This window comes from Myotis myotis, unplaced genomic scaffold, assembly GCF_014108235.1.
Source record: "Myotis myotis isolate mMyoMyo1 unplaced genomic scaffold, mMyoMyo1.p scaffold_m19_p_5, whole genome shotgun sequence".
Lineage (NCBI taxonomy): Eukaryota > Metazoa > Chordata > Mammalia > Chiroptera > Vespertilionidae > Myotis > Myotis myotis.
Window position 1 is genome coordinate 30201602 of NW_023416357.1, and position 25531 is coordinate 30227132.

At 37.3% G+C, this 25531-nt stretch overlaps 1 protein-coding gene across 5 annotated transcripts in view; it reads right to left on the reverse strand.

The window, feature by feature from the left end:
• PDE4D (phosphodiesterase 4D) overlaps positions 1 to 25531 on the reverse strand; it is a 1246395-nt gene that overhangs the window by 217598 nt on the left and 1003266 nt on the right. The window contains exon 1 of one of the 5 annotated variants that reach the window (XM_036308164.1): positions 1905 to 2037. The exons of the other annotated variants lie outside the window; for them this stretch is intronic. The gene's annotated coding sequence lies outside the window, so the exon portion shown is untranslated. Of the gene's footprint in view, positions 1 to 1904; positions 2038 to 25531 lie in introns of those variants that run through there. 5 annotated transcript variants of the gene reach the window in all.

Consider the following 25531-nt stretch of genomic DNA (forward strand, 5'->3'; position numbering starts at 1 on the left):
CGACAATTATGCTGTCAGGGGAGCTGCAAACTCAAATGCCACAATTATGAGGTTGACCACAGAAGGATGGATTGGAAGTGGCAGGCAATGTCGGCTTCCGCCAAAATAATGGTCAAGCTAATGTGTGCTTTTGCCCAAAATGGAAAGTAACATGGCTGTAACTGGATATTGTAAATAAGTGGTCAAAGGATCCCTAAATAAGCAATATCACATAAGCCTCCTTGGAGCACATTTTTCCTTCTGGGATCCGTGTCAGGCTCATAGACATGGAGGCAGCCAGGAAACTTATCTGTTTACCTCTAATTTATTTTTATAACTGCACATACCAGCAATGAAAACATTTCGTTAAGAGAAAAATGAAACTGGCAATAAACCCCCTGAGTTCCTGAAAAATCTTAACTAACCAAATCTCTACTTTCACTTAGTTGTCAAACCTAGCCTCATTAAAACTTTATTTTCAATTGAGTTTGCGTGTGTGTGTTGTGTGGGTATTGGAACCTTGAGACTTGGTGTCAAATCCTGGCTCTGCCAATAGCTTTGTGACTTTGGGCAGATTTCTTAGCCTCCCTGCTTCTTGGTTTTGCCATCTGTAAACGTGGACAGTCTTATGCCACACAGGCTGGGTGAGAGAAAGAGTAGAGAGCAGAATGACAGGCACATTGTAAATACTCAATGCAACTCAACTTGATCCCTTTCCCCACATGCTACATAAGTAAGATGATTTGAGGCCTCTTGGAAGCATTTAAAAAAATAAAGGAATGTAGTCAAACAAGTGTGTGTGTGTGTGTGTGTGTGTGTGTATGGTGCACGTGTGTGTGCAAGTGTGAGACACACACACATATCTGTACACACAGATACACATGTATGGATAGATATATTTTTAATAGATTTTTTTTTTTAAATTTCAGAGAGGAAGGGAGAGGGAGAGAGAGATAGAAACATCAATGATTAGAGAGAATCATTGATCAGCTGCCTCCTGCACACACCCTACTGGGGATCGAGCCTGCAACGGGGCGTGTGCCCTTGTCTGGAATCAAATCAGGGGACCCTTCAGTCTGAAGGCTGACATGCTATCCACTGAGCCAAACCAGTTAAGGCTACAGATAGATATTTTTAAGGCTAGAAGAATCACTAGAATCTGTTTAGCAACAGCATGGATGGGCCTAGGATTGTTATGCTAAGTGAAATAAGCTAGAGAAAGACATATATCCTATGATCTCACTTACATGTGAAATCTAATGAACACAATGAACTGAGGAGCAAAAAGAAACAAAGGCATGGTTACATGGAAGGGACCGACAGCTGTCGGAGGGGATGGGGGAGGGGGCTGGATGAAAGAAGGTGAAGGGATTAGCCAAGGAACATACGTGCAGAATCCATAGACACAGACAACAGTGTGGTGATGGCCAGAGGGGAGGGGGGAGGGGCTGGATGAAAGAAGGTGAAGGGATTAGCCAAGGAACATACGTGCAGAATCCATAGGCACAGACAACAGTGTGGTGATGGCCAGAGGGGAGGGGGAGGGGGCTGGATGAAATAAGGTGAAGGGATTAGCCAAAGAACATACGTGCAGAATCCATAGACACAGACAACAGTGTGGTGATGGCCAGAGGGGAGGGGGGAGGGGGCTAGGAGGGAGGCAGGCAAAGAGTTGGGGGGAAAGGGGAGGGGGAGGGCTGGGAGGGAGATGGGCTAAGGGTGGTGGTGGGGGAATGGAAATATCTGTAATAGTGTCAACAATAAAGAAAAAAATTATAGATTTTTTTTTTTTAAAAGAAAAAATTTCTTTATTGTCCCTGGTGAGTTCTGTTCAGGTGTTGATGCTCACCAGTCAAAGACAAAACAATCTACAGAGTCAGCTTTGTTTGAACGCCACCATGGCATCTATTCAGAAAGGTACCCACCTCTTTTCTTTTTAAATATTGAGGCAGGCCTCTAAGAGTTTCATTAAAGCCAATGGCAATAAACATGTTTCAACCTCTGTTATGCTTCTCTGTAGACTCTGTGTGTGGTTAGGTTATGAAACAAGAGCTTGACCTAACAGATATTTAAAAACAGAAAAAAATACACAGAATGATATTAACTTAGTGCTCATTATCCTAATAAAAAACACATAAATATCCAAAAAGAAAAATACAATTATCCATCAGACCTTCTATTTCTTATTAAATAATAGAGGTTAATGTCAGAGATCCAGTCATAACCAACTCAGACCTTAATAAATCTGATGTAAAAACATATTACCAGAGGGGCCTATATTAACCTTATATGATAGTTTCAACCATGATGACTGGTAGTGCAATAATTTTTGTTTAGGTGCTCTTATTGAGAGCAGAGTAACCATCTATGGAAGTATTCTACATGATTATTCCTCCTTGAAAGGAAGGCTAGATCTACATGCATGTCAACACACCCATAAAAAGTAAATATGCAACCAAAATAGTCAACAATCTGAAATCACAGTCATTTTTAGAGTTCCAGATGTTGATCTTTACCCAAATAAAGTGAGACTATTTTATTTTTTTGTCACAACTCTAAAAATTAAATATGTAAATCACTCAAATATATAAGTAAATACTCTATCACAGCATAAGTGTGTGTATATGCATGTACACATATGCGTATGTTATGGGCTGAGAATCCAATTAGGTTTTGTAAAAAATAATTATAAGCATGATGCCTGTATTACACATCTTGTCTGTTAAACCACCTACACCCACAAACATATATACCCATGCACCATTATAATATGGCTTTTTAAATTACTTCATACACCTGACCTCATTTGAGCATAACAGGAACCACAGTCTATTTGAAATAAGTGCCTCTATCATAAAACGAAGTCAGTTAATTAGTGACTATAAAAGCAGTTGGTTTATAGGCCTATCTATCCCACAGCCGTGCTAACTGAACTAATTAATGACATGTGTCATGCAAAGCTTGTTGAATTAATAAATGCTGTTACATTAAAAGGCATACAATAAACAACTCCTTTAAAGCACAACATTGTGATGAGTCAAATATTTCACTCAGATACCTAATATCGTGTTGTGGCAGAATGCACGGAGAACGATCAGCCAGCACTCTGAGGGAGGAAAGGTTAACCTTTCTTTCGCAAATCTGCTAGTCCAGGGGAATTCCGGATCCAAATCCTGAACTGAACTCGTGGGGAGGCTCTGGCCTCTATATCTCCTCCTGTGGCGGCCCCTGAGGGTCCCCGCAGCTTTGCCCAAGTCAGTCAGAGGGTGAAGTAAGACTATAGTTTTAACCAGATATTGAACTAGGTTGCAAGCCCCCCTCCCCTATTTTCCTTTTCAATAGTAGAACAGATCATCTCTCAAATTTATACAGAAAACATGTCATATAAGTTTATTCTTGTTATTTATATACATTTTGAGAGTCCTTGCATATTAGCATATAGCACCTGTTCAATAAATATTACTAATGAATAAAGAAATGAAGGTATAAACATTTTACATTCTTATAGCAAACTATGTATATAAGTAAAATCTAGGAAAAAAGAAAAGAACTAATGTTGTTCATTTACCCATTATTTTAATTAAAAGTATTAATTTCCCCCTTTAATGTTATACAAAGGAAAAGCAATTTTCAAAGTATAAAAGTTATGGGTTTTATATTTTGTCACGGAGGTCTCTTAAAGAGCTAATCTCATGATTTAGTGTGTGGTATATATATATATATATATATATATATATATATATATATATATATATATATATATGGTATACAATAGATATTTAGTGGCTCCAGCTTGGATCACTGGCTATCTTAACAGAAATCAGAACACTTTAGAATACAGGCTGAAGTTTTAATTTACTTTCGACTAACACGCAATCTCAAATAAAGGTCACATATTTCAGAAGTTAAACTCTACATAAGTAGGAGATGTGATTCAATATTTTAAAGATAAATTTATACTTTATTTTTCTCAAATATATTAATCATAGAACTCAAAGTCTACCCTTAATTGATACCAAGTCAAAATGAAGAAAAGAAATACAAAGTTCCTCAACCAACAGCTAAGTAAATGCATCAGAGCATATAATCTTTGTGATGGTATCTTCTTGAAAACAGTATAAATATTGGGCATGATTTTTGTGAAACCAGAGGGAATTGCTGATTTTTATGTAATGCCTTTGTGTGTTCAATGTTTGTGGGCATCACTTAATGCGGAAGAAGCCTCGGAATAAGAGGCCCTGCCCATATTTGCTGCAGGCTAAGGGCAACCTCAGTGTCCTAGAGCCTCAACAATCAGCACTTCAGGAAAGGTGGGTTTGGGATAGTTTGACTGGATTTAATACAATGGCTTTTAATATTGATAAAACAGATTTTTATTGGTGGACATTTTTAAATACAAATGGAATGTAACCATAGGCCTGGGACATTATTAAGGATTCCCTTGATTATGCAGTAGTCACTTGCTTGAAAAATGAAATCTTGCTGGACAGGTGGCCTGGACGACAGTTTCTGCAACCTGCTCTCTACTCCAGCATTGTCACTTAAACTTCACCTGCTGCTCTGACTCCTCCCTGGTCTCTAGAAATACTTTTTATTTTAAGCAGGGGCAAATTTAAGAGTCCTCCAGCATCAGTCTGAAGATGCTTTCACACCACCGTAGCCATAGTCACCTTGAATATAAGTCCCATCTCTGATTACTGGCTTCGGCTTTGATTCCTTGTGCCTGTCTTCCTTTCCTGAGACTCCAATTTACATGACCTCCAGACGTGGGCTTGAGTTGCTTTGTTCCTATTCCACCCTGAACCACAAAGTTGGTATACAAGCCTTCCTGAGTCACAGGATCAAGAGCAGTGATCTTATGGGAGAATATATTTCTACTAGTAAAAAAAAAGTGCCTCTATCATGTATTTATTTTTAATAAGTTATATTCTTGTTTACTTGTACCAAAATATTACCTATTTTACAAAATATACAACAAAAAGAAATTTTGGGAAGATGAGGAGACATATATTTTCTTTTCACACTCTAATAAGTTGTCTCGTCCTCATCCTGGGCATATATTTCTAAGCCTCACCTTCTCTGAGACACTTGTTAGGACACTGTTATATTCTGTCCCAAATATCAGTTGGTAGATGATCCTGCCACATGCCTGGTGGATGGAACTCTCCCCAGTGCCCACTGCTCTTGTTCTTGCCTCGCACCTCCACCCACCTACTATGCTCCCACCAATGTCTGCTTTATCCTAGTGCAGCGGTTCTCAACCTGTGGGTCGCGACCCTTTTGGGGGTTGAACGACCCTTTCACAGGGGTCGCCTAAGACCATCGGAAAACACATATATAATCACATATTGTTTTTGTGATTAATCACTATGCTTTAAGTATGTTCAATTTGTAACAATGAAAATACATCCTGCATGTCAGATATTTACATCATGATTCATAACAGTAGCAAAATTACAGTTATGAGGTAGCAAGGAAAATAATTTTATGGTTGGGGGTCACCCCAACATGAGGAACTGTATTAAAGGGTTGCGGCATTAGGAAGGTTGAGAACCACTGGTCTAGTGGGAGGGCTCATTCCAGGTTCCAATAGCGCTCCTATCGTCTTATCCTCGTGTAATGAACTAACAACTCTCTGGGATAAGAAAGGATAAATGTTTTTACAGGGGTTACCAAATGGATACAAGCAATAAAAAGGTTTCAAAGGAAAATGTAAAAATAGACGATTATAATAGTTTGAATACAGTATGTTTCTATCAATGGGCCACACAGGTGTTTTTTGTTTGTTTGTTTTTACTGGTTTCTATTATGATGTTATATGTAAGATGTAATTTTACACCCAATAAGTGTAGACATGATAGATGATATACAAAAATTTACAAAGCAATAAATAGGAGATATTGAATAATGATCCTGAAACATACAGCTAACTATCTGGGAGTAAAATACACCTGGATCCTTATCTTAAAATAAATTTCCAACAGATTAAAGAATTAGGTAAAAAATAAATCCACAAATAAAGAATATATAGCTAAATATTTATTTGCTCTTAGCATAAGTATAGGGGAAAAAAACATGCCTTATATTGTTAAAGCAAAGAAAAAAGTTACTGAAGAAAAAAAATCCAATAAATCTGACTATATACAACACCATAAAAAAAGTAAAAGGAGAACTAAAAACTGGAATATATGATTATAATAAATGTGGGACAAAAAAGACTCACATGTACAATATGTAAAGAACTTTTGCAAGTAAGAAAAACTATACAGTCACAATAAAAAACACCCCAGCTAAGAGGTAAGTAAAAAATTCAAAGAAGACAAAGTGCTGATATTTTCACTCTTTGGAAAAAATTAGCAAAAGCCTAAATGTCCAACAATAGGCAAATAGTTAAATTATGAAAAATTTTAAGGCAGAATATTATACATACATATAAATAATGTTTTAAATATTATCAAATGATATGGGGAAATGCTCATGATAAAATGCTAAGTTTTCAAAAGCTGGAAGTAAAAGTATATGGCCCATATGGCTGCTATTAGTCCTGTTTTGGCTTAGAAAAAGACTGAAAGCAAATACCTAGCACTTCACAGTGGTTATTTTGGGAAGGGGTGAGGTTATGAGTCATTTACTATATTTGTGTCTTTGTTTTTCTATATTTTTTAAAAGATCCTAGAGTGCACAAGGATTTCTTCTATAATAAAAAGTGTTGTAATAAAATAAGAGATGTGCGGTTTAATGTGCCTTCCCTGTAAACATTTTACCGATTCGATGGCAAGAAATTTAAAGTTAGTAATGTTTTCCTATTTGAATAGAATATAAAGGAGTTCTCAACAACAGAAGTAGACTCGGTGAAATATATTTCATAGCTAACTTGGGGGCAAGCCACTGCTGTGCTATACCTTATTGTGTGAGGGCGGTTTCCCATGGGCGAGTTGTCTGCGAGGCAGTACAGCAGAGCTGTCAAGGGCGTAGGCTTTGTTGCCCAGCAGCCCGGGCTGATGTTCTCGCTTCAGTGAGTAAAGCAGTGCAACAGTGCAGAAGGCGAGTTTACCTCTGCAAGATTCATCGGGACTAGTCTTCCCTACACAGACCCACCACACCAAGCAGGAGGGGGCAGAAAATGGGGTCAATCTCATTTCTAGTGACTAAATAATGACTTCATGGATTATTCATATCATCTAGATTATAAATTGAGAAGTGATCGTATGGAATGAATAGGATGAGATCCAAAAATAAACAATGTCCAGGTGGTTCCTTCCTCCCTCCCTCCCTCCCTCCCTCCCTCCCTCCCTCCCTCCCTCCCTCCTTCTCCTTCCTTCCTTCCTTCCTTCCTTCCTTCCCTGGGTGCCTGTGCTCTCAGCATAACAGTATGCAAAACACAGTCCCAGCTCAGCCAGGGTCCTTAGCAATTGCAATTAGATCTTGATCAACAGTAGGGTCACATTCTCTAGCCACAGTATACATAAAAATGTCAAAGCATCTTGCCTTTTATGAGGGAGAAAAGCAGGCAACTATGAAGTTTTACTACACAAAATTCTTTGCTAACTCTGTTGACATTTGGCAAATGAATTACTGGTTGCCTTGTGGTAGCAAAATCTCTCTGAAAAAAGATGCTGTGATTAGTCAGTGTCTTTTCCTCAAAAATAAACAATAGTCCTGCCAAAGGGAAAATGTATCATGATTTGAAAGGAATACATTTTATGTTGTAAGATATCCCCATATTTAAATAAAATAAAAAACATTAAGACTTCTCTTTAGCTATGATCATCTTCATAAATTAATTTTGCAGGAATAGATTGTTAATAGACAGGTTAACTGGAGTTGGTAGCATCTTTGTTAATTCCATCATTTATCCTCCATCCCCAAATACAGTCTTCATACTTAGTATATTCCTCATTCCCGTAGCAGGATGTAAACAATGATTGAAAAAAAAGTATTCATTTCTTTATCCATGGTTTTATTTCTCTGAAAAAGATGTTTTAGCTCTAAGGAATGTCTGTTTTATAAATTTCTGATAAAAGCAAATTATTTCATATTATACCTAAAGATTTAATTTTTATAGAACCTCTTCTCTACATCTTTCTTGATGTATTTTTAAACTAATTCATATTGATTGCTGACATTATCTTTTTCATTTTACAGAATAACTTTGTGCCCCAGAACTAAGAGAACTAATATAATTTTCAAAACAAGGGTTGGTTAACACATGTTTTTAAAAAACAAAACTTTAAAGATGTTGAGCATTTAAAGGAGGGTAATTTATTGTTCCACATCTGGAAATCATGCGTCCGAGGCACTCCCTGGGGAGTGGTGTCATTGAAGTGTTGAATGAATAAGTGCTTAATGGATAAATAAGTAAATGCAGAAACGAAGAAATCAACAAGCAAATGAACGTGGGCACTTTTCTATCATAAATAAGGCAAGCTAATTCAACCAAAGGCAGAAATCAGAATCTACTGGTGTGTTTAACACACAGCCACTATAGGTTTTGTCTGAAATAAATAGAAAAACTCATTAAAACAGCTGATGAAAGCACACACAACGCTGTTTCAGAGCTACGCAACAGATGCTGTGCAGCAAGCATGGACTCCTTCTTTCAATTATCAACACACAACACGTGGACAGACGGTGCAGGGTACGGTGAAGGTCTCCAGTCCTGCTCTTTAGCACTGTATCGCTCACGCTTAGTTCTGCTCCCCCTCCTCTTGTTTGTCAACCTCACGATTCACTCAGATGCTCACCCTAGTCCCTTTCCCCTCCCATTTTTGCCTCTTATGTGGATTGATTTGTATAAAACATTTGGGAAGTATTATTTTAGAATCACAACTAAACAATGTCTGTTTTTGAAATGATACCTCGGCTCCTAAAGATAGGAGAGCAGACATTAAATTTTGCCCTAATAATTAAAAATGATGTCAAACTGGGCAGATGGCAAGAAGATGGGATGTGGAGCACTGACCACCACACAGTGCAGGCTGACCCATAGGAAGCACAGGTCAAGAAGCCCCTGGCCTGCCCATCGTTTGTCAGCAGAGCACCAAGAAAACACATTTCTGCTTTTTTACATTGAGTCATATTTTCAACTGAAAATTTAATCAGTACACATAGTAAGAATCTTCCAAATTCAGCCTTCTTTCACCTCAGATTCCCAAGCCTGTAGCCACCTCCTCTCCAAAGTCAGAAACGATTACCATCGTCTTGCATGCACATGCAGAAAAATGCTTGCAGATGAAAACATATATTTTTAAGATATATTTTTATTGATTTCAGAGAGGAAGGGAGAGGGAGAGAGAGATAGAAGCATCAATGATGAGAGAGAATCATTGATCTGCTACCTCCTGCATGCCTCCCTCCCCAGAGGGCTTGTGCCCTGACCAGGAATCGAACTATGACCTTGTGGTTCATAGGTCAATGCTCAACCATGAGCCACACTGGCTGGGTGAAAACCTATTTATTTATGTCAGGTGTTCTTTGTATATTTACATAAATGTGAATGGTGTGCCTTAACTTTTTCATTAAAAAATACACCTAGACTAAACTAATAATGATGCAGTTATTTGATAGATTTTTTTTTTCAGCTGTAAAACAGAATGAAAATATAGCCACATTGGAAAAAAGTACGAAAGTTAAACATAGAGGTGCCATTTGAACCAGCATTTCCACTACTAAGTATATATCCAGCAGGAATGAAAATATAGGCCCCTACAAAAGCTTTACATAAATAGCCATAGCAGCATAACTCATAATAGCTAAACGGTGAAATAACTCAAACGTGTATCAGCTGATGGATGCATAGACAATATTTGGTTTAGCCATACAATGGAATACTCTTTACCCATAAAAAGGAATGAAATGCCGGTACACACTACAACACAGTATAATCTTACAAACATTACACTACGTAAAAGAAGCTAGCTGTGAAAGGCCAGAGATTTTATGATTCTACTTATATGATATATTCAGAACAGGCACACTATAGAGCAGTGATGGCGAACCTATGACACGCGTGTCAGAAGTGACAGGCGAACTCATTTTTTTGGTTGATTTTTCTTTGTTAAGTGGAATTTAAATATATAAAATAAATATCAAAAATATAAGTCTTTGTTTTACTGTGGTTGCCAAGATCAAAAAATTTCTATATGTGACACGGCACCAGAGTTAAGTTAGGGTTTTTCAAAATGCTGACACGCCGAGCTCAAAGGTTCGCCATCATGGCTATAGAGGCATAAAGCAGATTATTAGTTTCCTAGGGCTGAGAGCTGGGCAGCTGATGGGGAACTGGAAGGTGATAAGTACAGGGTGCTTAGTTTCCTCTAGGATGACAAAATGTTCTTAAACTAATCGTGATGATGGTCGCACGACTGTGTGAATATACTAAAAATCAATGAATCGTGCAATTCCAAAGGGTTAATTGTATGGTATACGAATTACATCTCACTGAAGATCCTCCAAAAAAGAGCAGAAAGCATCTTCATGTATTAATATACTATCAAGTGAAAAAAATACAGGTATAAAATATTCCATTTTCGTTGTACATAAATTGTGCAATCAAGCTCATACGGATTGACACTTAGGCTGTTTCTACTCTTCTAATTACAAAAAGCTGCTACAGAACATTTTTTGTCCATATATTTTCGCACCTATACACAGCATATAGGTAGAGTAGATTAAAAAATGAAGTTGTTACATTAAAGAGAGACAATATACCATATCGTTAAAGTAGTGCAACAGACGACTACTCCTCTAATTTGTTGATAGCTGTCGCGGCTGTTAAACTCCAATAGCGTTTAATTGCAATTACTGAGCAAAATGCATGTCTCTGAAAAAAATTAAATGAAAATTTAGGATTTACCCATTCTCTGTCATGAGAGCATTACAGATGAGGCACAATAAGCTCCTTTTAAAAGAAATTCAGACAAAAACCAACGGTTTATTCTATGTAAGCTCTGGAACTCAAGCAAGAGAAGCCTCCTTTTAATAGGCATGCATTTATTTGAATTCATTATGTGGTTTCCCAAATGCTGTGCACATTTAAACTGACCTTTCAGCCTTAAAGTAGGAGTCTCAGAGCAAAAGGATGAAGGGAATCTGTTTCAATTAAGATAAACATCAACTGCCAAGACTGGATTAGATTATTTGAATTCTAAGGAAACAAAACCCGTCATCTAAAGAAATGCAAAGCATCAGGAACAGCAGTAAACTTGATAAAATGTAACCGTGTGATGTTTTCATGGTGCAGAGATATTACTGAGTGTTCATGGAACACAGGCTCTGTTGGGATGTATTCCTTCCTTTTCTTCCTTCCACCCTTTCTGGCTCATTTTGGAGTTGTTTTTGCATGATTCTGTTTAGTTGCATTATCACCTCTACTGAAATGAACATATCTGGGCAGAGTAAACTTTGTTGTTCATTATGGTCAAAGAATGGTAGGTGATAACTAACAAAATATTATGGTTGATTGAATGTTAGTTTTCCAAAAGAATTAGAATGCAATATATTTCACACTAAAACTTTCATTTACTTATTTTTGGTTGATTCTATTGCTTCTGCCATTGTTTGTTCTTTTATGATCCACGAACTACTTGAGAACTTAGAGGATGAACACAGGATGATGGTTGTGAAGATGATCTGTGATGGGTTTTGGTTAACACAGGCCAAAGTGCATTTGCTGTTCAAGGATGATAGAAAGCATTCATGAACCCTTCAAGGTGGCCAGGGAAAAGAACACTACATATGGCAGGAACAGTCTTGTCTGCCAGAGCTTCTGTCTTTTGGATCACTCATCTGTCACAGTGGGGACACCCTACCATCAGCTGAAGGCAACATTATATCCTCTGGGAAGATTACTATAACCAGTTGGTGTAACCCTTTTTTTAAAAAATCCTCACCCGAGGATATTTTTCCATTGATTTTTAGAGAGAGGGAAAGACACAGGGACATATCCATGTGAGAGAAACAACTCGATTGGTTGCTTTCTGCACGCTCCCTGATCAGGGCCTGGCTGGGAAGGACCCTGAAACTGAGATCTGTGCTGTTGCCTGGAATCGAACCCTGGACACTTCGGTCCACAGCCGATGCTCTATCCACTGAGCAAACCAGTGAGGCTGTAAACATTTTTTAAACATATGTATTTTATTAACTGATTACATTTCTGAACTCAAATCTTAACTAAATTTAGCCCATGGAGGCATTAGAACACTGAAATAGATGCACCCATAGCCAAGGAGAATTCAATGTGGGTTTCCTGCTGGGCAATGTGCTACCTAAAGTCAAGGTAAATTTACTGTGAGAAAATACTCTTTAAAGAGTGACCACAGGGCTAAATAGTTCTTAGTGATTTCCAAAAACTCTTTCTTTTTCTTGGTTGGGAGAGGCATTGAAAAAACAGTTATCTTTAGCCTAAAAAATGCCCTTCCAGTCTAGCAAGTCAAATTTTGGCAAGCTCTTAAACTTCGATTAAAGAAGATAGATTTGCAGCATAGCATTCCGAGGGCAATTTTACTCCAGAAGGCTTTCCTTGTATACCTTGGTGAAGTTCACTTTCTCTGACCTTGGCCCATCAGGGATCTCGGGAACACATTCGTGCACCAGAAGTTGGGGCAGATAACATTGAAAACAACCTAGCCAAAGACCAACACTGAGGACAGGCAGTGGGGAAACCATTATTTGAGGATTTCCAATTTTTCACTGGATATCTGAATGTGAGGGCCATATAAACGTAAGGTATTTAGAGAGCATTCTTCCATCTATTTTCTTTTTTAAATGATTCAAAAAGATGGTCTCTTTGTTCTTCATGTCTTCTGGATAGTCAAGTCCTTTGTACCTGCTGTAACGGTAATTTTGCTCAACTGGTTCTTTTAGTGTTCAGCTTCTGACTACCCTAATTAAAGTACATTTCCAGGACACACACACGCACACACACACACACACACAAATGTTAGCTCTGTCCTTTCTGTGTTCTCTTCATTGCATTTATTAGATTGGAAATCTTTTATTAACTTAATATTTTTGCTAAGTTAGCTCCATGAATGGGGAGGCACCATTGTAACCCCAGTGGCTAGTACATAAGAGACAATATATATATATATATATATATATATATATATATATATATATATATATATACATACATATATATATATATGTATATATATGTCCACATAGAAACATATAGAAACTACCCTATACAAAACTGTAGAAAATTATCCTAAACAAAAATTTTCTCGAATGATTTTCTATAAAAAAGCATATGTATCTCTATATTCTTGTGTCATCATTGTAGGTTACTATTAAAATAAAAATAATTCATGTGTATTTAAGAATTGAATCTAAAGTAACATTTCTAAATACTATAATATTGAGAAAATTATATTTATACACACACACACACATATATATATATATATATATAGGCTATATCAAGGAAGTCTCTAGTCTAGCTTTAGCTAGAAATGAAGTTGATTTCTTCCATATTTATATAAATTTATTTCATAGAATAATAAGTTTAGATTAAGCCAAGATTAAATGTATTAACCTTCAAATTAAACAATAATTAAGTTTTGCTTACAGCTGTAATGCCATTTTCTCAGTAAAATTTCCATTATTTCACATGTAAAAGATCTTATATGAAAATCATATACATGTCATGTCCTATACCATAGTAAATGGATAAAATTCTTACACCCTCAAATAGTAACTTGTATCAAAGAGTTACTTGTATCAAACTAGCATGAGCCCAGCTAGTGTGGCTCAGTGGTTGGGCATCAACCTGTGAACCAGGAAGTTATGGTTTGATTCCATGTCAGGGCACATGTCCGGGTTGCAGGCTCGATCCCCAGCAGAGGGTGTGCAGGAGGCAGCTGATCAAATGATTCTCTGTCACCATTATGTTTCTATCTCTCCCTCCCTTTCCCCTCCTCTCTGAAATCAATAAAAATATTTTTTAAAAACTGGTATGAAAACATACAAAAGAAAGTGTCAATAGGCACTTTTGCCTCCTAATAATAATAAACTGGCTAATATTTATTTGATTTGCTATGAACCAGGCATTGTGCCAGGAAAGCACTTTCCATGTCTTCTTTTATTTAACCTACCGAGGAACCCCATGGGCTGTTTTTCCCCTTGTCCAAGATCACTCAGTTTGAACATGGAGAAGCCTAGTTTTGAACTCAACCTGATTTCAGGAGTCACATCGTATCTCCTGTACATGTTGTTGCAATTCCAAGCTGCTCCTGAATTTCAATAGCTCAAGCCTATGATGTTTCCCTATGAACTACAAAACAACAACAAAAACATACAAAGAAATACTTCGAATGCAGTCAAGAAGAGAAGGTCTGACATCAAAATGATAACAAGGTTTACAACTAGCTATTAGCTTTTCCACAGAAGAAAAAAATATATCTACAAAGACATACAGGGCGTGACCATTTGCCCTACTCCCCGTGCAGGTGCAGGAAGCGTAAACAGGCTTCATCAAACTTCCTAAGTGTTCTTTTCTTTCTTTCTCTAAAATGGTTAAAGGGTTTCTTAGATAACTGAGAAAAAAGAACTCAATTCTATTCAAGAGTACAGATTATATATTACATGCAACATAACTTTCCACCTACCCACCTATCGGTAAGAGCAACTCGGAGTTACTCAGAGTCCCTCCACAAATCTTCCTTAAAGCACCAGGCTTATTCTCAGGAATCGGCCTATTTTCTATTTCTCGGCTTAGTCACAACTCATGTAAAAAATGTCTTCTCCTCCCCACTCGCATGCATGAATTTATTCTGGAGGCTATCCTAGGTCAGGAAATGCCAGGATTGAGAACAAACTTTATAGATGTTTTCGTGGATTTAATTTTATTTCCCACCAAAAATTATTGGAATTCATAAGTTTCAACATGAGTTGATATGTAAGGCACTACTTTTTTTATTTATTTATCTGACTGCTTGAGTCTACCCTATCGCAGCCAGAACAGATTGTCACCAATTTAAAACAATTATTCTGAGAGTCTTTGCTCCTTTTTCTCTTCAAATAGGTTCAATTTCTAAAGTTGGGCACTAATGAATATAGAAAATCAAAGAAGACTTTAAGGCAACTTTTTATTTAGAAATACTTCAGAAGACACAAGGCAGCAGTTCTCAACCTGTGGGTCGCGACCCCTTTGGCGGTCGAAAGACCCTTTCACAGCGGTCACCTAAGACCATCCTGCATATCAGATATTTACATTATGATTCATAACAGTAGCAACATTACAGTTATGAAGTAGCAATGAAAATAATTTTATGGTTGGGTCACAACATGAGGAACTGTATTTAAAGGGCCAGAAGGTTGAGAACCACTGCACTGAGGGCTTCATCTGGTATTCAATTAAGTCTTGCCTTGAAGTTGAAGGCATGCAATAGACTGACCCATTTTAGGGGATGGGGTGGGGGGAGCGGGAAGAGATTAACCAATGAATTTATATGCGTAGCCCTTGGACAGACAATAATGCAATGAAGGCCTGGGTAGGAGAAGGGAGCAGGGTGGATTAATGGAACAGAGTAGAGAGCTCTGAAACAAACCCATGCACATATGATCAAGTAATTTTCAACAAAGAAGCCAAGATCATTCAATGGGGAAAGGGCAGTCTTTTCAATAAATAATGTTGAAAAAACTGGACTGCCAAACACAAAAGAATGAAACTATTTTATACCAAACACAAAACTAACTGAAAATGGATTAAAAACTTGACTGTATGACCTGATACCATAAAACTCCTAGCAGGAAATAAAGGTGGTAAGCTCCTTGACATAGGTTTTGACAATGATTTTTTAAATCTGACACCCACAAGCAAAAGAAACAAAGTATATCATACTAAAAAGCTTCTGCACAGAAATAAAAACCATCAACAAACTTAACAGGTATCCTATTAAATGGGAAAAAATATCTGCAAAGCATATATCTGATAAGGAGTTAATATCCAAAATATATTTAAAAACTCATACAATTCATAAGTAACAACAACAATCCAATAAAAAATTGGGCAGACCTGAATTTTTCCAAAGAAGATACAGATGGCCAACAGGTACATAAAAAAGATGCTCAACATTATTAGCATCAAGAAAATTCAAATCAAATACTCAATATCAGCTCACACATGTTAGGATGGTTATTGTCAACTGACAACAGCTAGAGAGCATTGGTGAGGATAGGAGAAAGGAATACCCTTGCCCACTGATTGCAGTATTATTTGCAATAGTCAAATATAAAGATAACCTAAGTGTCCATCAATGGATGAATGAGTAAAGACATTGTGATAGCGATACACACACCCAGAGGAATATTATTCAGCTGTTAAAAATGAAATCCTGCCATTTGCAATAGCATAGATGGACCTTGAGGGCATGCTAAATAAAATAAGTCAGAGACAGAGAAAAAAATATATAGTTTGATCTTACAGGTGAAAACTAAACAAACAAACAAACAAAAGCCCCCCAAACAAACAAAATACCCCTAACAAGCTCGTAGATACAGAAAACAAACGAATGGTTGCCAGAGGCAAGGGTGGGAGTGTGGGAGAAACAGGGGATGGGAGTCAAAAGGTAAAACAAAACAAAACACACAATGGAAAAAAGAGACCCATAAAGTCTCATTACCTAGGGATTAATAACACTCTAGCTATATCACCCAGACATTTTTACACACATAGATACTCACGCACAGAGTATTAATATTTTTAAAGTATTAATAAAATAAAGAAATATGACTGCACTCAACCATGATAATGATAAAATGAGTACATTTAGAGAGCTGGCAAAAAAGCTAGTAGCAGTTATTTGTGGAAAGGAAAAGTTTATTTCTCCTATTGGTGAAACAGAGCCCTCAGACATTTTTCCAAATTTAACTAGGACCTATAAAGATAAAAGAATCCAGAAGATTATCTATAAAGATAGAGATTTTAGTAAGAAATTAAATTGAGTCAAATATTCATTTTGAGTTATTTTTGTTTAAGATTCACTTTTTCCAGGTATTTTTCTGATGTTCCCTTCCTATAAATATATAACATTTTTCTAGTTCACATACTCTATGTTTAAAAAAAATTAAAGGCTAAATTAATCTAAATAAAAAAGAAATCGATTGTTTTTAAGGTTTGTATAAATATAAAACATTTAAATATTTAACTTGGCTGGCATAGCCTTATTAGGAAGTGATTAAATAAACAATTTATTTAGAATGAGAATACCTGTCTAGCCCAGGGAAAATATTTTGGTCTAAAAATAATCAAATATTCCAGATTTATTTTATATTACTCCACCCTAAATTCAAGTAGTGAGGTGTTTAAATTATTCTGTTCACCAGTGGATTTCTGAAAGCAACTGAAAAACACACTTTAAAAAAACAACTATAAATATACTTTCTTACCATGAAAGTAAAAAAAAAACCCCTAACATCCCAGGGATATAGTAGTAGGTGAAACTAAAACTCCTCTGTCCCACAGAAATATTTTAGAAAGTCACTAGATTGGAAATTTCATGAAGGCAAAGAGTATATATTTTGTCATTGTCTCTCTAACAGCCAGCAGGGTGGCTGGGGCAGAACTGGGCAGAACTGGTTTAATAAATATTGTTAAATGAAGCAATGAAAAATGCACCTTTACTTTTGCAACTAATAGAGAAGCTACAGAAACCCACCTCTCTCTCTCTCTCTCTCTCTCTCTCTCTCTCTCTCTCTCTCTCTCTCTCTCTCTCACACACACACACACACACACACACACTCTTGCTTAAGGACTATGTACTTTAAGATAATGTTTTTGAACAACACTAAAACAAATCATTTCCTGCATGATTAAGGATTAGACCTTAATATTTTAGCATTTCAAAATACTTAAGTCTAGAGTGTGGAAATACTAAAAGCTAACTTAATAATGGGGAAAGTTCATAATACAGTGACAAACAGGAATGCTAACCCTGACTTTGGAGATCAGAGGTTAACTCCATTCAGGACAAATGTGACTCTTAGATCCAGTGTCCCAACTGTGAAATTTACCAGATGTGAAGCTATGTTGGCCTTCAAAATGCTCACATTGAAGCAGGAGTGAGCTTGAAGTGGTGGTCTTTGTACTTATCTCCAACAGGTCTCTCACGTCACAAAATAATAATCATCCTATTGACAGAGTCAGAAGGCCAACCATGTTAGTGGGGTGATTAACACGTGCAACACACATGAGCATTTCTGAATGCATCATTCATTACAAGGTGATGGTACTGAGATGAGTTGCTCAGGCGGGAGAAAATATTGAGGAATACTGGGAAGTGTAGATTCTAGAATGTGAGACACGGGTATGGGGAGAAGTACTGAGACCAGAATCACCAGTGGAGGTGGTAAAATTAGGGTGAAAGCCACAGGAACCAGGCAAAAATCCTCCCAACATTACAACTCCTTGACATAGATGGTAAATTCTGTCTCCACAACTCACCCAGTGAAATACCTACCCTAGCAGAGAATCACCTATTAGAGGAAAATTAAAAATAAAAACAAATTGTCACATTCTCGCTGCTCTTTTCCATGCAACAATCATGTTGAAGACAGATGATGGGACAGGCACTACACTGGACATAGGGGCACAAAGAGAAACCCAGTCTAATTCTTTTGTTATTTACATGAGAAAAATCTTAGAGTTATGGAGAAATTTCATGTGTATTTTTAGGAAAGGGTATAATTACCATAGATATACTTACTGATTCATATATAATTAGAGTCTATTTCTACAGGACTCAAATAAATAATTGGGACCATTTTTTTTTTCAAGCAAGAGACTCACAGAATCTTTTGTGGTCCATTTTTTTCTGCCCTCTTCTCCATCCCCATCCCCACTCCCGCCCATGTGCTTAACTCCACCCTCAATCACACCTTCTAACCAATGTAGTTGTCAATTATAACAACCAATGCTTTTAACACATTTTTTATTGGTAACTACTCATAATAAAATAAGTAGATGCCAGAGACTCGGGAATGCTAATTGTCTGCTGTCATTTAGCTACTGCATTTTCTACATTTCAAGCCACTATGCTTTACAGTTAATCCAGAAGCAATGCCTCAGGCCATAGGAACAGATCTAAGGAGATCTCAGTTTTTGCCTAGCATGACAAGGTACACTGAACACGATTCCTACTCAGTCTGGGGCCTGGTAGGGAGCATGAGACTCAGTATGGAGATAACAATCTGTGAATTACATAACCAAGAATGCACGTTGGGACTAGAGGAGCAGGGGATCTGGAGAGGTAGGGAAGGTCTGGCAGTGAGACGACAGCAAAAAGGAACCACCAGGCAGCCCCAAGCAGGAAGGTTACATGGAGAACCCTTTACACGGATGCACCCAGGAATAATGCCCAAGCCCGAGGCCCTTTCTGTCAGACTAAACCCCTGCCTAGGACTGCTTCTCTGGAGGAGTCTGATCAACTTTTAATGAAGTCAATAAGAGGCATGTTAGCTTCTTTTGCTGCCACCTTCCCTATGCAGTTTACTTGTTTGACCCACCTGAACAGAAGTTTGTCTTTTTTGAATTACAGTGTTCATGGGATTTATCCAGAACACCTAGCTTTGTGTAAGTGCTTAGTTCTGAGAAGTGCCCAAGAAGACTGCCTTAGGAAAAAAAAAAAGGTCTTGGAGAGTAAATGTTTTCAAATTTGTAGTTCTTGATCAGTTAAAATGTCCCACTAATCCACAGATTGAAAAATGCATAATATAATCTAACATCTCCTGGCGCTCACAAGGAATCAGCCAATGTGCTAAGAACCAGGCTTATTAACTCATCTGACCTATTCACATATATATCATAGCTACAGGTAATATTTTATAATTTTTAAAAGTACATGAATACATGAAATGTTCGTATTTGCCATGCAAGCTTAGGTAAATTAGTTTACTTCAGTAGGTCTCAGTTTCCTTATCTGTGAAATGAGGAATAATAAAAGTCACAAGCTTTACGATGAGGCCCCCATGGGATAATGCTTGCCAAATGCACAGCTTGGGGCTGCCACACAGTAAACACTCAGTATTTAGCAACTGCCATTATTTTTAATTCTGTTAAAAACTATATTGGAAGAACGGAGAGGAACAAAGAATTTCAGGATGTTAATCTTAGCTACTTAACTATGTGACTTCCTAAAGTTTAATGATCAGAGTGCAGTGTCTGGGAGAGGACTTTGATAAAAACAAGGTCTGGAATTTCCTTCAGGAGATAGCTAAGGTGTCATCCTCCATACTTCTTGCATAATCCAATTCAAGTTTTTGAGAATTCTCAAAAAATGACAGAATTATTATGGGATTAGTTAACTTCACAGACATAAGTTTAAGAATTGCATTAATGTCCCATACAAATTATAATAGAACTGCCTTCATGCATTTGCCTGACAGATGAAGCTTTAAGCTCTCTATTTGACCTCAAATTTCATTTTTGACTTTTAAAAAATATTTCTCCAACCAAACCATTTGCCACATAAGCACTGGCATTGTTTCTAACACATTTTCTCGACCCTACTTGACCAGAAATCTCAAAGACTAGCAAAACTTTTTCCATTTCCAAAATGGGGTCAGGGGTGGGGAGAATTAGATTATAGGTTATTATCTGTACTCCCTTTCATTTCAAAGATTTTATGGTTCTACTTACTGGCCAAATGCTAGAAAGGAAGAAGACAGTGCAGTTTATTGTCTGAGCAGAGAGAGGTCAATAAACTGAACATGTCAGGAGCCAGCTCGATCTCTAAAGAACCAAGCTATGTCAAAGTCCATTTTCTATTTCTCCATACATCCCTATGGTCCCTGGTCAAAGCCTTGCATGTGAATCTTGAGGAAGAAAGCACACAAACACAGAAAGCAAACATGCTCTTGAGATGCACAAGGTTAAAAGAAAAAACTTGAACAATCTAGAATAGGAAGGAAAAGTTGAAATAGCTGACTACTTTTTGGAATACCATGAGGCAAAACCATGTGTGGCCCATGTAGTTTAGATAGTAGAGAAAAGGAGATAAAACAAGAACAGCAGTAACAATAAATGTGGGATTTCGACCATGTTATTTTCTTCAGCTCTATGATAGACAAGCTGTGTGACTTCAGCTAAATTGTGTAAAGAACCAAATCTAATATCTAACAGAACGCTCAAAATATTGTAGCTATCATCATACCAGTGGTTACTATTCAGACTATCACTATAAACTTAGGACAGTGGTTCCCAACCTCTTTTTGGCCATGCCCTACCTAAGCACCTCTAAACTCCTGATGCCTCCCTCCCCCGCCCCTGTGACATATAATTCTTATTATTCAAAAAGTGAACTCCTATTCACATGGAGGAAGCCTAAAAGGCCATTAACTTGGTCTAAACAAGCTTCCAAAGAACATGGCATCCATGAATGAGCAAAATAAAAGAACATAAGGACAACTGAAGTACTGAGGAATAACTCACTAAGAAATTGTTTAAAATATGGCCGAACCGGTTTGGCTCAGTGGATAGAGCGTCGGCCTGCGGACTCAAGGGTCCCAGGTTCGATTCCGGTCAAGGGCATGTATCTTGGTTGCGGGCATATCCCCACTGGGGGGCGTGCAGGAGGCAGTTGATCGATGTTTCTCTCTCATTGATGTTTCTAACTCTCTATCCCTCTCCCTTCTTCTCTGTAAAAAATCAATAAAATATATTTTTTTAAAAAATAATATGAAGTGATATGAAAAAATAGCAAATAAAGTTTCAAAACATATAATAGAGAACTGAAATGCATAAATGTCACAATATATATTTATATACTGTATATGAGGCCCCTAGAACCATAAGAAATGCAAAAAATTCACTGTTAATAACTCATTCTTGAATTGCCCCCCCTTAAAAATAAAATTGCCGCCCCTCCCCCCTCTCCACTCCACCCATGGGGCGTGTGCTCCACGTTGGGAACCACGGACATAGGAGCTGCTGTTCTAGCTAGCTGGTGATCCAGTTGCTAATCAGTTACTTGATGTTCTTCGGCAAAGTTGTAGTATCAGAGGAAAGATTACAGCAATGACTAGAATGCCATTGGTTAAGAGCTGACACATTTTGCAATAATTTACCCTACCTAAAACAGTATCCGTCCTATACATTCCTTGACACAAAGAAAAAAGTCTGTCCACATTGCAATGGCATGAAATCATAGATGATTGAAATGATTATTGTCTGCATTTTATAGATGTGCAAATATTTCATGTTTAAGGATTTAAAGGAGTTGAATTTCTCACCTCATATGTATTTGAAACAGGAAGGAGAATTAGGCACAATGGGAATACTCTTCTGTGTGAAGCTTGACAACAATTACATATTGAAACTACGTTTTATGAAACATTTAACAAGTCACACTCATGCCATCTACTTTATAATTCAAAATGGGTATTGTGCACTAGGAAAGAAAAAAGACCATGGAGTTGTTTACTAGCCGCTTTCAAATGTCATAAAGGAGAACTAATTATCTACTGATTCACTATCCGCACATCTATTGATAACTGGAAAGAAGTGGGTTAACATTTAAACAAGGGAGGTTAGTATTCCATATGAAAAAACCCTTAATTGTGTGGGTTGTGAAGCATCAGGACCATTTCCAGTAAGGAAGCTCTGGAGGCTGCAACCCCGGTGTGCATACATTCTACACCTAATGTTCTCCTTTCTTGTTCTCCCTCATGTGTAGAAGAGAGAAATGGAAGGATTGCAGTTGACTCCCTTAATCCTCTAGCAGAAGTTCTTAGGGTTGAGGTGAGGGGGAAATGTCTTCTACATTCAATTCCATTCATGGCAGCCTTTGCCCAGAAGGTGGCAATGGGATTAAACAGGGTAGGGTGCTAGATGGTGGGCATCTGATTTGAAATGGGCTGGAGTTCTTCCAATATTGACCTCACCTCTGATCTTCCACACTTCTTCTGATCTTCCTCACAATTTTTAATTTTTTTTCTGACTTTTATTCTGAAGAACAGTTTACCTTAGGCTTCCACAATTCACATCCTCACCTATCACCCAGGATGCTCCTGGAAGAGCCAAACCCATTAGAAGGCTGAGGGTGGATAATACATCCATGTAAATTATAATTCCTCTGTTATGCTAAGAAAGTACATCCATAGGTTCTGGGATTCTCCCTATTCTCTATTCTTTCGAAGTACTTTCTAGTTTAGGCCAAATGACCACATAGTGAGGCATTCTGAGAATTAAGTATATCACAGGCATAGCCTTCCATTAGTTATCTTTACGTGGTTACACTTAATGGGACCTCACTTAGGCTCACTGTCTTGGTGCCCCTGTGGTACCCTAGCCCTTCCTGTAGGTCCTGATCCCTTGTTAGATTTGGTGCTTTGGGCTAGAGGACACCTTACTTCTATTAACCATTTTCTAATATATCTTCAACCTCTGCTTGACTTCTTGAGAACTTGGATAATCTCTGGAAGGGCTCCTAAGAAAATCTACACAGTTTTTAAATTAAGACTCTGCTTTTTTTGTGACTCTATTCCTCATCAACCTAGTTAAATGCCTCCAGGTCTCATTCGTGTTACCTTTATCCATGCTTTACCAATTCCATATGTTTAATAATAATTATTACTCAGAATATCTATACCAGCCGTGGGCAAACTATGGCCTGCGGGCCGGGCCCGTTTGAAATGAATAAAACTATTGAAAAAAAAGACCGTACCCTTTTATGTAATGATGTTTACTTTGAATTTATATTAGTTCACATAAACACTCCATCCATGCTTTTGTTCCGGCCCTCCGGTCCAGTTTAAGAACCCATTGTGGCCTTTGAGTCAAAAAGTTAGCCCACCCCTGATCTATACAGATCTTCCAGGCGTCTCTCCCTAAGGGAAATATCCTTGAAGACCTCATTAACATTTTCCCTCTTTTGTTTCATTTTATAATCTACTTTTCTCAATCTTGCTTTGACAGTTGGATGGATCCATGACTAACGATTCCTATACCCATGATTACATTCATGTCCTCATTCTTTCTGATTTAATTAAATTCACTATATGATTGGAATGACTGATAGAGGGAATAATAAGTGAGCTATTTTTTTACCTCTCCTGAAAGGCAAGTTTTAGTGATGGGACCAAAACCATGGTAGGCCTCAGATCAATGGGGAAGTTACAGGTAGGACTATGTGTTGCACACACATAACAACAGTCAGTTTTATTCATGTTAGTTTGTACAGTGCAATGCTACCAAGGAATGTTGCATGGGGCAATGTTCTACAAACTTTATTCACCATTGACATGATATGAAACAAAAAAGGCTGATAATCCCATTTCGAAATATCCAAACTAAAGAAATCCCCTCCTTTTTTTAAAGAACACAATACCAGTTCAGCATTTCTTTACCAACCGCCATACTGAATTGCTGACATGTCAGCTGTGCATACAGTACTTAATGAGTGAAGATTTTCCCACCTAAAATAAGCATAAAACAAATTCATAAAACATGAGAAAGTAAAATTAATGTAGCTTGTTTTAAAATTAATGTATCTTAATTGATACAACTCTTTTGTGATTTCTTATAAATGAAAATTGCCCATCACTTTAAAATCTTTCAAAGTAGAAGTATTTGGACTATTGTTATTTGCATTTCCCAGGAAATTTAAGTAGCAGCAAATATGTCACAGTCCCCATAGGAATACAGAAAACACAAGACTCTCCAGCAGGAGGGTAGCACTACAGAACATAGAACTATACAGGATCTTCGTAGTTTATTAGCTTAGTGTTTTCCAAACAGTGTTCTTTGGAAGCCTAGGGCTCTTAGAGGTACTGCAAGGATAGAAATGGGGTGGGGGTAAAGGTGCAAACTCAGTGGCTGTTTTATTGTTATATTTTTACTTACATATTTCATACATGTGCATGTTTAAAATTATCATTATATCAGGTATACAGATAATTTTAAGTCTTTCATATATAGTCATTTATATTAGCATTTCATTTGTGGAAAGTACTCCATTGAAAAAACATGTTTGAAGTTCACAGATCTGTGTCACCTCCTTTATTTTACAGGAGAATAGACCTGGCTATAGAGAGACTGGGTGGCCTCCGACACAGCAAGTTGGAAGTAGGGTGGACAAAGGGCTTTTTCAGGGGAATCTCATAATTTACAACTTTAAAGAGTATAACTACCTGAAATCCACTCTGTGCTTCCCGAGTTATATTTTAAATTCTCAAGGTATCTTAATCACTTCTCCTAAACACTATGCAACTCTAGGTCTGTTATGTAACAGCTGTGATACAAACTTAGGTAATAAGAAAAGAAAAAATTCATCACATGGTAAAAACTCTGACCCAACCTTGAAAGCAGTCACTTTCCTAAGAAAGTCACAATGTATATTGGATAGGCTGAAAGCATGCAAATTCCATTTTCCCCTTTACAAAAGCCTCTAAGACGAAACATACAGGATAGAATATGTTTCAAAGGTGACTTAAAACCCGATGAAACCTAATACAAAGCCTTACAGAGCTTGCAGAGAACAAAGTTAAACTTGCTAACCAATATAACTGGAAAGATGATCTATTCAAAACTGGGAGGCACTGACCTTTTGCTCTT